The sequence below is a fragment of the Pan troglodytes genome, chromosome 1, assembly GCF_028858775.2.
Source record: "Pan troglodytes isolate AG18354 chromosome 1, NHGRI_mPanTro3-v2.0_pri, whole genome shotgun sequence".
NCBI classification, from domain to species: domain Eukaryota; kingdom Metazoa; phylum Chordata; class Mammalia; order Primates; family Hominidae; genus Pan; species Pan troglodytes.
The window spans coordinates 162,263,377-162,281,789 of record NC_072398.2 but is presented as its reverse complement, the minus strand read 5'-3'; the positions used below and the strand labels follow the sequence as shown (position 1 = coordinate 162,281,789).

The 18,413-nt window shown below is 39.1% G+C and overlaps 1 long non-coding RNA gene across 2 annotated transcripts in view; it reads left to right on the top strand.

The window, feature by feature from the left end:
• Positions 1-16,950, top strand: part of LOC107973933 (uncharacterized) — a 52,706-nt gene extending 35,756 nt beyond the window's left edge. For both annotated transcript variants that reach the window (XR_001716468.4, XR_001716467.4), the window contains one exon: positions 15,043-16,950. This is a non-coding gene — a long non-coding RNA (uncharacterized LOC107973933). The remainder of the gene's footprint in view (positions 1-15,042) is intronic.
• The last annotated feature ends 1,463 nt before the right edge of the window (positions 16,951-18,413 follow it).

The window sequence follows — 18,413 nt, the reverse complement described above, 5'->3', positions numbered from 1 at the left end:
CTCTGAAAGGAAGAAGCAATAGAAAAATGAACTGAAACATGCTTTGCATTGCTATGCCAGCTGCCTGTCACAGTCCAAAATAGCTGAGACTCTCCAGAAACTGTAAAATTGTCTTAAAGGTCCAATTACACTTTTGGCTTATCTGGTTTTCTTTTTTAAAATGTAGTTTAATTCATTCAATGTCACTTTTCTTAAAGAAAAAAAAACTGGTACTATATTCTATTTTGAATTAAGTTAGTACTAATGTAGGCTAAGTGGACTGCATCCCTCCAGGCCAAATCATGAAACTGTTTGAAAGCACCTATTATCGTATTTAAGTCCCAACTGATGTGTGCTTTAATTTTATCCACTTCCTATTTTCATGTTATATATTGATACACTTCTTGATACCATATTAGATGTTTCCTATTCCCAGAAGACCAATAAATACACTGAATGGAATGCTTTCCTGTGTGCATAGTTGAAAATACAGATTTTTTGACAGTGAATCTTCTGATCAAATTTTAAGAGAAACACAGTTCTGCTGAAGTGCAGCTTCAGATAGATAGCTTCTCAATAACTGCATTAAGGGGAGAAAACAAAACCTTCAAATCTTTAAAGACTGTGGACATTTTAAAATAAGATTCACAGAATCTGATTTCTTAAGATGTGCTTGGTGAAACACACCAGCATGATCACCAGCTTTGTACCTCATTAGAAGATTTTTAGACAGAATCCTGCACCAGGGAGCCTCAGTCAACTGATTTTCCAGTGAAGACATGAATTTTAAAGCATCCTCATATATAGCCTCTAGTAAAATTGGATTTGATCTTTAGTTAGGCTTTTTAGTTAGTCATCCTTACCCAGCAGTCAGTTTTATCTGCCTCATTGAGTGATTATTTAAAGAAGGTTTCACTGTTCATCTTTGTGTGTGTGTGTGTTGTGTGTGAGAGAGAGACAGAGAGAGAGAGAGAGAAAGAGAGAGAGAGACCACCAGAAGTCTCAACAATAAACTTTAAAAATTGAAAGCGAAAGTTTATCTCTGCATTTGTTATCCCTGCTTCGTTTTGAGGATCTCTTTATTAATATTATTTAGATAGGCAGAAGAATGACCACTCAAAGACTTCCCTCTCTTGGATATGATGGTAAGAATATCCCTGCAATGAATATGACAAACACTGCAAAATTCCCACTGTGTTGTTACTAAGCTTAGCTCGCTCTTTCTTGGGGACTTGGAGAGAAGCCTATTTATTCACTTGAGCATTCTGGATATCATTGACATTTTCTTTGACTGCACCTCAGGCTGTTGTAGTGTGAGGACTTTTAACAGGAGGGTTAACTGCCTGAATGTCAGAAAACTTCCACATCCACATGCTTTACCAGCAAATCAATGCATGTATTTTTATACTTTCAGGTGGATCTGAGAGCAGGTCACATATTAATGAGTTGTATATGGGGATGGGGAGGGTGGAGTAGGGTCTTGAGGGAAATTTCTAACTCCTGCTGGTTTCCCTACATTTGAGTATTGATAATTAGATCCCACCTAGGGATTATGGTGATGGGGGAATGGATTGAAGGCTCACAGAACAACCTTGGTAATTATATATTTATACTACCTTATATTCTGTGTACTTCAAAGCCCAAATTCAAATCCATCAAGCATTGGTGTCAGGATGGAAATTGCTGGATCCAGCAGAGCTCAACTATTCTGGTCTCCAGACTCCTTCTGGCGATTAGAAATGAAGCTTAGCTGCCAGGTTTCTCCTGTTGATTGCCACAATGTCCTCAACTGAAAAAATAGAGATAATAATAGTACCTTCCTCAGAGAGTTGTTGAGAGGATACATGAAGATAATGCATGTAAAAGACTTAGATCACTTCCTGGCACAGAGTATATCTTGCTCAAAGTGTTCTCTCACTATCATATTCAACATCAGTCATAATTTTCTCTTGCTGGCTTTGGCCTAGTCCATATAGGTAAAGTGGGGGTACCCCTAGCCCCCGACTCTTTAGGTGGCAGAGTGGAAATGACTTCCTTTCTCTTGACATGCACCTAAAATGCTGAACATGATACACTGAGGGCTATAAATGAGGTGAAAGGTGTTGGTAAGGAAAACAGGTCTGGTATAGTAGAATAAATTGTTATAGGCGAGTGACATACAGTTTCTTTTCCTGGTTCTTATGTGTGACCTTAGAAAGGTGAAAGGAAAATATAAGATATGGTCACCCTGTATAGGTGACGTGATATACTATTGTTCTGATTTTGTTCTCATATATCATACGTTCCTTTTAACTAAGTTATGAGGTTACTGAACTCCATGAGGTTAAAATGACTGACCTAATTATCTTGCAGAGAGTCAGACCTACTCAGCCTTCCAAGGTCATCTCTTGGGTCTTTTTGTTGGGAGAAGGGAGATATTCAATTTGATATTTCAAAGTGATTCTCAGATGTGCTGGAGGAATTTTGCAAGGTCAGCTGGAGTTTCATCACCATTTAGTAGAATTCCTTTCCCACTCCACATACATGCTATTTTAAAACTTTCTCTGTTATGCCCCACATTTGGAGATGACCTCTACTACCTGAGCTCATGAGGCTGCCTCCAACTTCACTGAGCACATCTGTGCTCTCAGGGTAGTTACTTTAATGTTCCAAGTCATTCTCATATACTCATCCCTGACTATATACCTTATGATTATCTTCCTTCTAATCTCAGAGGCAAAACAATGTCAAACACTATAATATTCATTGACTTCTCACTATTGCCAGGAACTTAACATAAATTAATCCTCACAACACTTTGAAGTAGGTACTATTCCTATTCATATTTTATAATAAGGACACAGAGCACTTGTTATGGACTGAATTGTTCCCCCACTCGGCATTCCACCCAAATTTATCACATACATATCTTTAAGGCCCAACTCCCAACTTGATGATATTTGGAGATGGGGCCTTTGGCTGGTAATTAGATTTAGGTAAGGTCATGACGGTGGAGCCCTCTCATGATGGGATTAGTGTTTTTACATGAAGAGACACCAGGGAACTCGCTCTGTCTCTCTCTTTCTCTCTCTTTCTCTCTCTCTCTCTCTCTCCCCCTTTCTGTGCCATGTTAGTGGACAGTAATCCCTTACTGGGGAACAGAATTGGCCAGCACCTTGATCTTGGACTTTTCAGTCTCCAGAACTGTGAGGAATAAATTTCTATTGTTTAAGCCACCTACTCTGTGTGATATTCTGTTTTGGCAGCACAAGCAGACTAATATAGAGATAATTTGCTGAAGTTAAACAGCTATCACATGGAGAAACTACCACTCAAATCCTGGTTTAACTTTAATCACTCTGCCACATGGCAACACAGAGTTTTTTTTTGTTTGTTTGTTTGTTTGTTTGTTTTCTCGTCAGTCTGAGGCCTCTTCCAGGGTTCTTAATCTCCAGTCCAGCTTTTAGCATCTTTTAGAACTTGCACTATCATTTTCTTTCTTGCATTTTCAAGTTTACTTTCAATTGTCTCCTTCCTTCCTTAGACATGTATGCTCTTCTCTCTCTCATCTTAAACTGACTCACAGTACTCTGTCCCCTAGCAAGCTCTCTTAATTGCCAAAATCAATGCATTCTGTTCATTGGCTATGTTTAGTGATATCATTTTAATGTTTGACAATGTTGAGTCCATTTTGGGGGAAACACTTCTCTTGAGTTACTAGCAGGCCATTTTTCTCTGCTAATATTCCTCCTTTTTGTTTCTTGGTCATCTTTATTCATCCTGCTTAAATATTAGTGTTTCCCAGGATTTGGTTCTTAGTCCTCTTATCTCCTCTTTTTTACAACCTCAACCCCAGAAATCTCATTTTCTCTTACACCACTATAGTGCTAATGACTCCAGGGTCTATATACGTGATCCAAACTAGTGTGAGAGTATGGCTTGCTCTCTATCTTCATTCAGGTATGTTTTTGTTGTTGCTGTTGTTCACATGATAGCTCCTTATATGGTTTGGCTTTGTGTCCCCACTCAAATCTCATGTTGAATTGTAATTCTCAATGCTGGGGAAGGGACCTGGTAGGAGGTAATTGGATCATTGGGGTGAATTTCTCCCTTGCTGTTCTCATGATATGAGTGAGTTCTCACAAGATCTGGTTGTTTAAAAGTGTGCAGCACTTCCCCCTTTACTCTCTCTCTCTCTCTCTCCTGCTCCACTGTGGTAAGACATGCTTGCTTCACCTTTGCCTTCTGCCATGATTGTAAGGTTTCTGAGGCCTTCCAGCCATGCTTCCTGGACAACCAGTAGAACTGTGAGTCAAATAAACATCTTTTCTTCATAAATTACCCAGTCTCAGGTAGTACTTTATAGCGGTGTGAGAACAAACTTATACAGAAAATTGGTACCAGAGAAGTGGGATATTGCTATAAAAATACCTGAAAATGTGGAAGTGACTTTTGAACTGAGTAATGGGCAGAAGTTGGAACAGTTTGGAGGGCTCAGAATTAAGACAGGAAAATGTGGGAAAGTTTGAAACTTCCTAGAGACTTGTTGAATGGTTGTGACCAAATGCTGATAGTGGTATAAACGGTAAAGTCCAGGCTGAGGTGGTCGCAAGTGGAAATGAGGAACTTATTGGGAACTAGGTAAAGGTAATTCTTGCTATGCTTTAGCAAAGAGACTGGCAGCATTGTGTCCCTGCTCTAGAGATCTGTGGAATTTTGAACTTGAGAGAGATGATTTAGGGTATCTTGCAGAAGTTTCTAGGCAGCAAAACATTCAAGATTTGACCTGGCTGCTTCTGGTAGCATATGCTTATATGCATTTGCAAAGAGATGGTCTGAAATTGGAACTTATATTTAAAAGGGAAGCAGAGCATAAATGTTTGGAAAATTTGCAGCTTGACCATGTGGTAGAAAAGAAAAACCTTTTCTGGGGAGAAATTCAAGGCTGCAGAAATTTGCATAAGTAAAGAGGAACCAAATGTTAATAGCCAAGACAATGGTGAAAACACCTCAAGGGCATTTCAGAAACCTTCACAGCAGCCCCTCTCATCACAAGCCTGGAGGCTAGGAAAGAAAAAATGATTTTGTGGGCCATCCCGGGGCCCCACTGCTCTGTGCAGCCTTGGGACACGGTGCCCTGTGTCCCAGCTGCTCCAGTTTCAGCCATGGCTAAAAGGGACCAAGGTACAGCTTGGGCCCTTGCTTCAGCAGGTGCAATCTTCAAGCCTTGGAAACTTCTGCATGGTGTTGGGCCTGTGGGTGCACAGAAAGCAAAAGTTGAGGTTTGGATCCTCTGCCTAGATTTCAGAAGATGTATGGAAACACCTGGATGTTCAGGCAGAATTCTGTTGCAGGGGCAGAGCCCTCATGGAGAACCTCTACTAGGGCAGTGTAGAGAGGGAAGGTGGGGTTGGAGCCCCCATGCAGAGTCCCAACTGGGGCATTGCCTAGTGGAGCTGTGAGAAGAGGGCCACCGTCTCCAGACACCAGAATGATAGAACCACTGACAGCTTGCATTGTGCACCTGGAAAAGCTGCAGGCACTCAATGTCAGCCTGTGAAAGCAGCTGCAGGAGCTATACTCTGCAGAGCCATAGGGACAGAGCTACCCAAGGCCTTGGTAGCCCACCTCTTGCATCAGTGTGCCCCAGATATGAGAAATGGAGTCAAAGGAGATCATTTTGGAGCTTTAAGATTTAACTACTGCCCTACTGGGTTTGGACTTGCATGGAGACTGTAGCCCCTTTATTCTGGCCAATTTCTCTCTTTTGGAATGGGAATATTTACCCAATGTCTATACCTCCATTGTACATTGGAAATAATTAACTTGTTTTTGATTTTACAGGCTCATAGGTGGAAAGGACTTGCTTTGTCTCAGATGAGACTTTAGACTTGGACTTTTAATATAATGCTGGAATGAGTTAAGACTTTGGGAGACTGCTGAAAAGGCATGACTATGTTTTGAAATTTGAGAAGGACATGAGATTTGGGAGGGGCCAGGGGCAGAATGATATGGATAGGCTTTTTGTCCCCACCCAAATCTCATGTTTAATTGTAAACCTCAGTTTTGGAGGAGGGGCCTTGTGGGAGGTGATTGGATCATGGTGGTGGATTTCCTACTTGCTAGTCTCATGATAATGAGTATGTTCTCACAAGATCTGGTTGTTTAAAAGTGTGTAGAACTTCCCCACTTCTCTCTCTCCTGCTGTAGCCATGTAAGATGTGCTTGCTTTCCCTTCATCTTCCAACATGATTGTAAGTAAGTTTCCTGAGGCGTCCCAACTATGCTTCCTATACAGCCTGTGGAACTGTGAGTCAATTAAACCTCTTTTGTTCATAAATTACCTGGTCTGAGGTAGTTCCTTATAGCAGTGTGAGAATGGAGTAACAAAAATCATCAGAGAGGAATTCTCTGTCTAGACAATAAGAAAATGACACCACTGCCCACTGCCTAAATTTGCAAATTTCTCCCCCCACTTTTAAGATGTATCACCACCTGACTTTATAATCTATATTCATTTCTTTATTTCTTTGTTTTCCATTTCCCCAACTAAATGAATGCTTCAGGAAGAGAGTACAATAAAGTGATTAAAGACACAGAATCTAAAACAAACTGTCTGATTTGAATTTCACTTTTGTCACTTACTAACTTTATGAACTTGGGCAAGACACTAAACTCCATGTTGTTTCCACATTTATAAAACTGAATAAGGCCAAGATGGCCAACTAGAAACTGATGTGGTCAAAGGCTCCCACCCCCATATGAACCTACACCACCAGGGCCTTGGGTCCCAAGTACAGAGCTGTACAGATTCTCAGTGACCACTTGGCTGAGGTCTACCTAAGAGAGTTCCCAGAGGAGGGGCAGCAGCCATCATTGTGGCTGTCTGCTGCCTAAGATAACTGAGCTCCCAGAGGAGGGGCAACAGCCATCACTGCAGCTCCAGTCTGCCGTTTTTTCCCCTGCTAGTGCTAGGGAAGCTGGCTGGTTCAGAATCAGGGAGGAATTCCTCACAGTGTAGCACAGTGGCTGTGGCAGATCATGGCCAGATTGCCTCTTTAGCCAGACACTGACCCATCCCTCCTCACTGTAAGGGGTCTCCCTGCAGGAATTTCAGCACTCCGGCCAGTGGTTTAGGAAAATAACTCTGATGTCCCTGGGACTGAGCCCCTGGGGGAAAGGGCAGCCACAGTCTCTGAAGGTCAGCAGACTTAGTCTTTCCCGCTGCTGGCTCTGACGAATCTGGGCAGTTCAGATAAGTGGGATTCCCCACTGTGCAGTGCACCCTTTCTGCAAAGGGGCAGTTAGAGTGCTTTGTTAAGTGAGTCCTGGCTTCTGTGCCACCTGACTGGGTGAGATCCCCCAACAGGGGTCACCAGACCTTATACAGGAGTGTTCCTGCTAGCATCAGGTTGGTGCCCCCCTGGGACTGAGATCCAAAAAAAGGAGCAGGCAGTCATCTTTGCTGTTCTGCAGCCTTCACTGGTGACACCTCCAGGCGTGAAAGGGACCCAGTTGAATAGGGTCTAGAGTGGACCCCCAGCAAACTGCAGAAGCCATATGGAAGAGGAGCCTTACTATTAAAAGAAAAACAAATAGAAAGCAACAACAACAGCACCAATAAGAAAGTCCCCACAAAAACCCAATCCAAAAGTCAGCAGCCTCAAATATTTAAGCTAGATAAACTCATGAAGATAAGAAAGAATCAATAAAATGCTGAAAACTCAAAAAGCATGAGTGACTCTTCTCCTCCAAATGATTGCAACACCTCTCCAGCAAGGGCACATAACTGGGCTGAGGCTAAGATGGAAGAACTGACAAAGGTAGGCTTCAGAAGGTGGATAATAATGGACTATGCTGAGCTAAAGGTTCATGTTCTAACCCAATGCAAAGAAGCTAAGAATGTGATAAAACATTAAAGAAACTGTTAACCAGAATAACAAATTTAGAAAGGAACATAAATGACCTGATCTAGCTGAAAAACACAACACAAAAACTTCACAATACAACCACAAGTATCAATAGCTGAATAGACCAAGGGGAGGGAAGAATTTCAGAGCTTGAAGACTATCTTGCTGAAATAACACTGGCAGACAAGATTAGAGAAAAAAGTATGAAAAGGAATCAACAAAACCTCCAAGAACTAAGGGATTATCTAAAAAGACCAAACCTACTACTGATTGGGATACCTGAAAGAGACAAAGAGAATGGAATCACATTGGAAAACATACTTCGGGATAGCATCCAGGAGAACTTCCCCAACCTAACAAGACAGGCCAACCTTAAACTTCAGGAAATGTATAGAACCCCAGTAACATACTCCATGAGAAGATCAACCCCAAGCCACATAATCCTCAGATCCTCCAAGGTTGAAATGAAAGAAAAAGTGTTAAGGGCAGCCAGAGAGAAAGGCCAGGTTACCTACAAAGGGAAGCCCATCAGACTAACAGTGGACCTCTCAGCAGAAACCTGACAAGCCAGAAGAGATTGAGGGCCAATACTCAACATTCTTTAAAAAAAAGAATTTCCAACCCAAGATTTCATATCTGGCCAAACTAAACTTCATACGTGAAGGATAACTAAAATCCTTTTCAGACAAGCAAATGCTGAGAGAATTTGTCACCACCAGGTCTGCTTTGCAAGAGCTCCTGAAGGAAGCACTAAATATGGAAAGGAAAAACTGTTACCAGACACTGCAAAAACACACTGATGTACAAAAACCAATGACACTATGAAACGACTATGTCAACAAGTTTGCAAAATAAGCAGCCAGGATCATGATGACGGGATGAAATTCACACAGAACAATATTAACCTTAAATGGAAATGGGCTAAATGCCCCAAATAAAAGGCACAGAATGGCAAACTGGATAGAGTCGTGACCCATTGGTGTGCTGTATTCAAGAGACCCATCTCACATGCCAAGACACACATGGGCTCAAAATAAAAAGACGGAGGAAAAGTTACCAAGCAAATGGAAAGCAGAAATAACCAAGAGTTGTAACCCTAGTTTCTGACAAAACAGACTTTAAACCAACAAAGATTAAAAATGACAAAGGAGGACATTACATAATGGTAAAGGGATCAATTCAACAAGAAGAGCTAACCATTCTAAATATATATGCATCCAATATAGGCACACTCATATTCATAAAACAAGTTTTTAGAGACCTACAAAGAGACTTAGACTCACACACAATAATAGTGGGAGGTTCTGTCAGTATTAGTCAGATCATCAAGACAGAAAATTAACAAGGATATTCAGAACTTGAACTCAGCTCATGATCAAGTGGACTTGATAGATATCTACAGAACTGTCTATCCAAAAACAACAGAATATACATTCTTCTCAGTGCCACATGCCACTTACTCTAAAATTGATCACATAATTGAAAGTAAAACACTCTTCAGCAAATGTAAAAGAACTGAAATCATAACAGTCTCTCAGGCCACAGCACAATCAAATTAGAATTAAGATTAAGAAACTCACTCAAAACCACACAACTACATGGAAATTGAACAACCTGTTCTTTAATGACTCCTGGGTTAATGAAATTGAGGCAGAAATCAAGAAGTTGTTTGAAACCAATGAGAACAAAGAGACAATGTACCAGAATCTCTGGGACACAGCTAAAGCAGTGTTAAGAAGGAAATTTATAGCACTAAATGCTCACATCAAAAAGCAAGAAAGTTCTCAGATCGACACCCTAACATGACAACTAAAAGAAATAGAAAACCAAGAGCAAACAAACCCCAAATCTAGCTGGAGGCAAAAAATAACCAAGCAGAGCAATACTGAAGGAGATAGAGACATAAAAAATTCTTCAAACTCAACGAATCCAAGAGATGTTTTTTTTTGAAAAAAATTAATAAAAACTAATAAAATATAAAAATAAAAGTAAAATACAATTAATATTTTTTCAAATACATTTATTTTTAAAATAAATTACATTAAATTAAAAAATAAAATTAGCCTAGTTGGCTAGACTAATATAGTAGAAAAGAGAGAAGAATCAAATAGACATAATAAAAAATGATGAATGGGATATCACTGAAATACAATCATTAGAAAACACTATAAACACCTCTGTGCAAATAAACTAGAAAATCTAAAAGAAATCGGTAAATTCCTGGACACATAGACTTCTCCCTCCCCCACAGAGACTGAACCAGGAAGAAACTGAATCCCTGACTAGACTAATGACGAGTTCTGAAATTAAGGCAGTAATTAATAGCCTACTAGCCAAAAAAAAAAAAAAAAAAAAAAAGAAAGAGAAAAAAAAAAAAAAAGCTCAGGACCAGACGGACTTACAGCGAAATTCTACCACAGGTACAAAGAGAAGCTGGTACCATTTCTTCTGAACCTATTCCAAACAATTGAAAAGGAGACTGGGCCATCTCCCTAACTCATTTTATGAGGCCAGTATCATCCTGATACCAAAACCTGGCAGAGATACAACAGAAAAAGAAAACTTCAGGCCAATATCCCTGATTAACATCAATGCAAAAATCCTCAATAAAATACTGGCAAACCAAATCCAGCAGCACATCAAAAAGCTTATCCATCATGGGCTGGATGCAGTGGCTCATGCCTGTAATCCCAGCACTTTGGGAGACCGAGGTGGGCGGATCACCTGAGGTTAGGAGTTCGAGACCAGCCTGGCCAACATGGTGAAACTCCATCTCTACTTAAAATACAAAAAATTAGCTGGGTGTGGTGGTACACACCTGTAATCCCAGCTACACAGGAGGCTGAGGCAGGAGAATCACTTGAACCTGGGAGGCTGAGATTGCAGTGAGCTGAGATCACGCTGTTGTACTCCAGACGGGGGGACAGGAGTGAGACTTCATCTCAGAAAAACAAACAAACAAACAAAACCCTTATCCACCATGATCAAGTTGGCTTCATCCCCAGGATGCAAGCCTGGTTCAACATATGCAAATCAACAAACATAACTCATCACATAAACAGAACTTAAAACAAAAACCACATGATTATCTCAATAGAGACAGAAAAGGCCTTCAATAAAATTCAACATCCGTTCATGTTAAAAACTCTCAATAAACTAGGTATTGATGGAACACATCTCATAATAATAAAAGCCATTTATGACAAACCCACAGCCAATATCATACTGAATGGGCAAAGCTGGAAGCATTCCCCTTGAAAACTGGCACAAGACAAAGATGCCCCCTCTCACAACTCCTATTCAACATAGTATTGGAAGTTCTGGAAAGTCCTATCTGGAAAGAGAAAGAAATAAAATATACTCAAATAGAAAGAGAGGAAGTCAGACTGTCTCTGTTTGCAGATGGCATGATCCTATATCTAGAAAACCTCATCATCTCAGTCCAAGAGCTCCTTAAGCAGATAAGCAACTTCAGCAAATTCTCAGAATACAAAGTCAATGTGCAAGAATCACGAGCATTCCTATACACCAATAATAGACAAACAGAGAGCCAAATCACGAACGGACTTAAAGAGAATAAAATACCTAGGAATCCAGCTTACAAGGGAAGTAAAGGGCCTCTTCAAGGAGAACTACAAACCACTGCTTAAGGAAATCAAAGGACACAAACAAATGGAAAAACATTCCATTCTCATTCATAGGAAGAATTAATATTGTGAAAAAGGCCATACTGCCCAAAATAATTTATAGATTCAATGCTATTCCCATTAAATTACCATTGACATTCTTCACAGAATTTGAAAAGACTACTTTACAATTCATATGGAACCAAAAAAGAGCCTACATAGCCAACACAACCATAAGCAAAAAGAACAAAGCTTGAGGCATCATGCTACCCAACCTCAAGCTATACTACAAGGCTATAGTAACCAAAATAGCATGCTACTGGTACCAAAACAGACACATAGACCAATGGAACAAAATACAGATCTCAGAAATAAGACTGCACGTCTACAACAATCTGATCTTTGACAAACCTGACAAAAACAAGAAATGGAGAAAGGGTTCCCTATTTAATAAATGGTGCTAGGAAAACTGGCTAGCCATATGCAGAAAAATGAATCTGGACCCCTTCCTTATACCTTATGCAAAAGTTAATTCAAGGTGAACTAAATAATTAAATGTAAAACCCAAAACTGTAAAAACCCTAGAAGAAAATCTAGGCAATACCATTCAGGACACGGGCACTGGAAAAGATTTCATGATGAAACATCAAATGCAATTGCAACAAAAGCAAAAATTGACAAATGTGATATAGGTAAACTAAAGAGCTTCTGCACAGCAAAAGAAACTATCATCAGTATCAACAGACAACCTACAGAATGGGAGACAAGTTTTGCAATTTATCTACCTGACAAAGGTTGAATATCCAGTATCTACAAGAAACTTAAACAAATTTACAAGAGAAAAAATGAACAACCCCATAAAAAAGTGGGTGAAGGACATGCCCAAATACTTCTTGAAAAAAAGACATGAAGCCAACAAACATATGAAAAAAAAGCTCAACATCACTGATTATTAGAGAAATGCTAATCAAAACCACAATGAGATACCATCTCACACCAGTCAGAATGGTGATTATTAAAAAGTCCTGAACCAACAGATGCTGGTGACACTGTGGAGAATTAGAAACACTTTTACACTGTTGGGGGGAATGTAAATTAGTTCAACCATTGTGGAAGAAATTGTGGCGATTCCTCAAAAACCTAGAACCAGAAATACCATTTGACCCAGCAATCCCATTACTGGGTATATACCCAAAGGAATATAAATTATTCTATTATAAAGATACATGCACATGTATGTTCGCTGAAGCACTGTTCACAATAGTAAAGACATAGAATCAACCCAAATGCCTATCAATGATAGACTGGATAAAAAAAAGTGACACATATACACCATAGAACACTATTCAGCCATAAAAGGGACATGGATGTAGCTGGGAGCCATTATCCTCTGCAAGCTAACACAGGAACAGACAACCAAACACCACATGTTCTCACTTATAAGTGGGAGTTGAACAATGAGAACAAGTGGACACAGGGAGGGGAACAACACACACTGGGGCCTGTCATGGGGGTTGGGAGAAGGAGAGCATCAGGATAAATAGCTAATGTACGTGGGTTTAATACCTAGGCGATGGGTTGATAGGTGCAGCAAACCAGCAAGCCACATATTTACCTACATAACAAACCTGCACATCCTGCACATGTGTCCCGAAATTTAAAATAAAATAAAATTACATTAAAAAAATAAAAATAAAATTGAATAAAACTAAAAGTGTCATTCAGCATTGTTTCATGAATGCCTCCTATGTTCCAGGCTGTATTCTCAATGCTGGGAAAGTAGCACCAGACAGATTCCAACAGAAGAAATCCTTGCCTTCAATGAGCTTATATTCTAGTTGAGAGAGAGAGACAAAGCAAGATATTAAGTAAGAAAACCATACAGTTCATCAACTAGTAATATGGTTGTTAAATATGAAATAGGAAAGAAGATGGTGAATAAAGGTAATGTTCAGCCTAAATCCAGGTGGTCAGGGGAGGTCTCTCCATGTAGAGGAACTTTGATGGAAGGCCCAAAACAAGTTAGAACACTGGCCACCTGGGAGAGGAGCTCTCTAGGTGAGGAGAAGAAAGTTCAGCTTCATCCTTTTCTTTCCTTCCTGTTCCTTATACTGTTACCAACACTACATTTAGACTATAGTCATTCTGAATTACTGTTTTATACCTCTGTATCATGGCTTACTAAACTCCTTCAGTTTGTAATCTTCATCTCCATTTATTTTTCTGGAAAATCTATCCATTTGTAAATAGGGATGGTAACAGTTATGCCTACTTTGAGGGTTGCTGTGATAATTACATTAACTTATATATGTGTGGTGATTGATTTTATATTTCAACTTGACTGGGCCAAGGGGTGTCGAGATATTTGGTCAAACATTGTTCTGGGTGTTTCTGAAAGGGTAATTCTGGGTGAAAGTAACATTTAAGTTGGTAGGCTTTAACATTAGATTGGATTAACATTTGAATCAGTAGAGTAAATCAGATCACCCTTCATAATGAGAGTGGGCTTCACCCAATTAATTGAAGTCTTAAATAGAACTAAATGATCAATCTTCCCCCATATAATAAATAATTCTCCAGTAGACAACCTTCAGAATTCATCTGCACTGTTGGCTTTTCTAGGTGTCTTCATGCTGGGCTTCAGACTGGAACTGTCCCATTGGTTCTCTTGGGTTTTGAGCCTGCCAGCCCACACTGTGGATTTGAACTTGTCAGTCTTCATAATTGCATGAGCCACTTCCTTATTATAAATCTCTCTCTCTCTTCACATACACATACACACACATGTGCAGACACACACAGAACCCTTTGGTTCTGTTTCTCCAGAGAACCCTGACTCTAATACAGTGAGTGGCACTTAGTAAGAGACGTATCCACTTTTATTATTATCAAAATATAAATATCAATCATATCATTTTCATTAAGGTGGCTTCTAAACCTAACACAATCTGCTTGCCTAATTCACAATAATCCCTTAGGTCCCAGCTTCCCTCAGCCCCTCAGTCTGGAAAAATGCCCTTGCTATGGATTCTCCATACTTTCCCTAATACTGCTCTTATTATAATGAATTATAATTTCTTAATTATTTATCTGCATTCCAATCTAGACTTTAAGCTTCTTGAGAGTGGGCACTGTCTCTGGTTTATTCTTTTATCCCTGACACTAGCTCTCTGACTTGCATATGGTAATAACCCAATACATATTTATTTAGTAAGTTAATTAGTTACCCAGAATTATATTCTACTCAAAGAGATATTGAAAAACCTACCATAAGGAAAACTTGTCTGAAATGATTTGATTTTTCAAGGCTTCAATGAGATCTGAAATTTCTTCAGTATACCTCCTTCTTTCTGTTTTTATTTCTGTTTATTCTTTCTATATAGAAAGTATACTTTTCCATACCAATTACTAGTCTGACTGTATATTATTGTTAATAATGTATATCTCTGGGGATTTATATTGTGTTAGTCAGAGTTAGGTTATGCTTAAGTGACATTAATCTTCAAATCCTAGAGTCATAGCATAAGAAAGTTTTATTATTCTTTTAGTAACCCAGGCTAACAGAAGCTCCATCTACTTGCGGCTACAACAGAAGAACAAGTGGCCTCCAACGCCGTGGTAGTGGCGGAAGAGAGATCCTGAAGAAATCTCACAGGCTTTTTGCTTCTCAACATGGAAAGTAGAGATACATGTCTTTTCTACCCTTTTCATTGGCTGTAATGAGTCACATGTCTCTACTCCCCTTGAAGCTCAGAAGTGCAGTCTTTGTGTCCAAAGTGTCAGAAGAACTGGATATTGATGAACATTAGTAATGCTTACCATGTATATTAACCCAGGTGTACACAGAGCCATGTAAAATTTGAGTCTCGCACTATGAAGTTCCAATCCAGATCCTATGGCTGGGTTTTAGAATGGCTATATCAATATAAATATTAAGAACCAAAGACCATATATTACAGATGCAATTTATTCTGATCTAGTGCTTAGAGCAGGACCAACAACTGTGGCACAAGTTTTCTGATTACAGTTCTGCAGGTTAGATAGTCAACTTGCTACAGTTTTCTTCTCATGGGCTTGAAGATGATCATTTCATACACAATTCAGTCAAATGTACTGACTTATCTCTATGAAAAAAATCCAGTTAATGTGTCAAGTATCATTTTGTCTATGAAGTTTCCTGCTAAATTTTATACCAACTATCTTGCAATGGTTATAATTCCTTAAAATGTGTCTCAAGGACAGAAATTAAATCCTGGTCATCTTTAGGTTTTTGACATATAACAGTACTTACATTTTTTTTTTTTTTAACAAACAGCTTTTTGAATGAGTAACCAAATAACTGAATAAGTGCCTATCTAAAAATAGTTACTTGTCATCTGAATCACTCTCATTTACTGGCCAGTATCACTCCATTTTTGGGGAGAAAGAGGGGGCAGTACATCATGGTGGCTAGGAACAAGGACTTAGAAGGCAAGGTGATGTGGATTTGATGCCTGGCTCTGCTACTTGCCAGCCAAAGGCCTGTGGGCAAGGTTGTAACTTTCTCTAAGACACATCTGTAAAATTCAATCCATAGTGTTCCCATGAGACTATTTTGAAGATTTGCTGAGATAATTCTTACAAAGTGCTGAGCACAGCACCTGGCATCTAAAAGCCTTCAGTAAATGTTAGCTATTATTATTACTCTCTAACTGGACTTTTGCAACTATTTCCTCAGGATTTAGGCAGGATAGTAAACACAAATTGTAGTATATTTTACCCACATCTAGTCCTTGCAATAACTGTATGTTGCTCTTATTATTTTAATCTACAGAAATTGAGTCCTGAAGTGGGTAAAAACTTACCCAAGATCATGCAGCTGGTTGGTGGTAGAGCTGAGGCTTGAACCCAGAACCAATGAACTCCTTGTCTCAATTACTTCTTTAAAACCACAAGGGGTATCTTTTTGTTGCTATTTCTGTGGAGACACTTTTATCTTTATTAACGTCTATCTGTTTGCTGAGCTAACAAAAATAACTAAAATGGTTATGAAACTGAGCCACTAAGACAAGTTTTTATTTTATTTCAGCTTATAACTTTTTAAATTCCAACTTGGAAGCCTACTTACACAATGCAGAAAATACTTGGCTTTGTTATCACTCTCTAGAAATTTAATCACTACAACTATAAAATTATTATTAGTAACACTGGATTCCTGAAAGTTTGTGTAACTTTTAAGTTCTATTTTCCATTTTTATTAGCTATGTTTTATGCTGGGAGCATTCTTGGTCCCATTTTACAGTGTGGTAAACTAGTACAGAAGGGTCAATTTCTCTATATTACCCCTTGAGTTGGTTGCAAAAGCAAGATTACAGTTACTCTGAAGCTCCAAGGTGTGGTGAATTACTTTACTACTATTTTGCCCACCCAGATTATTTAGTTATGATCAACTAATTGCAAAATGGTAAATAAGAGTCATATATTTTTTGTTCGTTTGTTTTTGTTTTTGTTTTATTTTACTTTAAGTTCCGGGATACATGTGCAAAACGTGCAGGTTTGTTACATAGGTATACGTGTGCCATGTTGGTTTGCTGCACCTATTGACCTGTCCCCAAAGTTCCCTCCCCTCATCCTTCACCCCACAGCAGGCACTGGTGTGTGATGTTCCCTTCCCTGTGTCCATGTGTTCTCATTGTTCAACTCCCACTTATGGGTAAGAACATGCGGTGTTTGGTTTTCTGTTCCTGCGTTAGTTTGTTGAGGATGATGGCTTCCAACTTCATCCATGTCCCTGCAAAGGACATGATTCCTTTTTATGGCTTCATAGTATTTCATGGTGTATATATACCACATTTTCTTTATCCCTTCTATCACTGGTGGACATTTGGGTTGGTTCCATGACTTTGCTATTGTAAATAGTGTTGCAATAACATACGAGTGCTTGTGCCTTTATAGTACAATGATTTATATTCCTTTGGGTATATACCCAGTGATGGAATTGCTGGGTTGAATGGTATTTCTAGTTCTAGATCCTGAGGAATCGCCATGCTGTCTTCCAAAATGGTTGAACTTTTGCATTCCCACCAATAGTGTAAAAGTGTTCCTATCTCTCCACAGCCTCATCAACATCTATTTATAGATTCAGTGCTAGTCCCATCAAAATACCATTGACATTCTTCACAGAATTAGAAAGAAAACTACTTTAAATTTCATATGGAATCAAAGAAAACCCTGTATAGCCAAGACAATCCTAAGCAAAAAGAACAAGGCTGGAGGCATCACGCTATCTGATTTTAAACTATATACAAGGCTATAGTAAACAAAACAGCATGGTACTGCTACCAAAACAGAGATGTTGACTAATGGAACAGAACAGAGAACTCAGAAATAACACCACACATCTATAACCATCTGATCTTTGACAAACCTGATAAAAACAAGCAATGAGGAAAGGATCTCCTATTCATTAAACAGTGCTGGGAAAACTGGCTAGCCATATGCAGAAGCTGAAACTGGACCCCTTCTTTACACCTTATACAAAAGTTAACTCAAGATGGATTGAAGACTTAAATGTAAAACCCCAAACCATAAAAACCCTAGAAGAAAACGTAGGCAATACCATTCAGGACATAGGCATGGGGAAAGACTTCATGACTAAAACACCAAAAACAATTGCAACAAAAGCCAAAATTGACAAATGTGATCTAATTAAACTAAAGAGCTTCTGCACAGCAAAAGAAACTAGCATCAGAGTAAACAGGCACCTTACAGAATGGGAGAAAATTTTCACAACCTACCCATCTGACAAAGGTCTAATATCCAGAATTTACAAGGCACTTAAACAAATTCACAAGAAAAAACAAATCACCCCATCAAAAAGTGGGCAAAGGATATGAACAGACACTTCTCAAAAGAAGGTATTTGCATGGCCAACAAACAT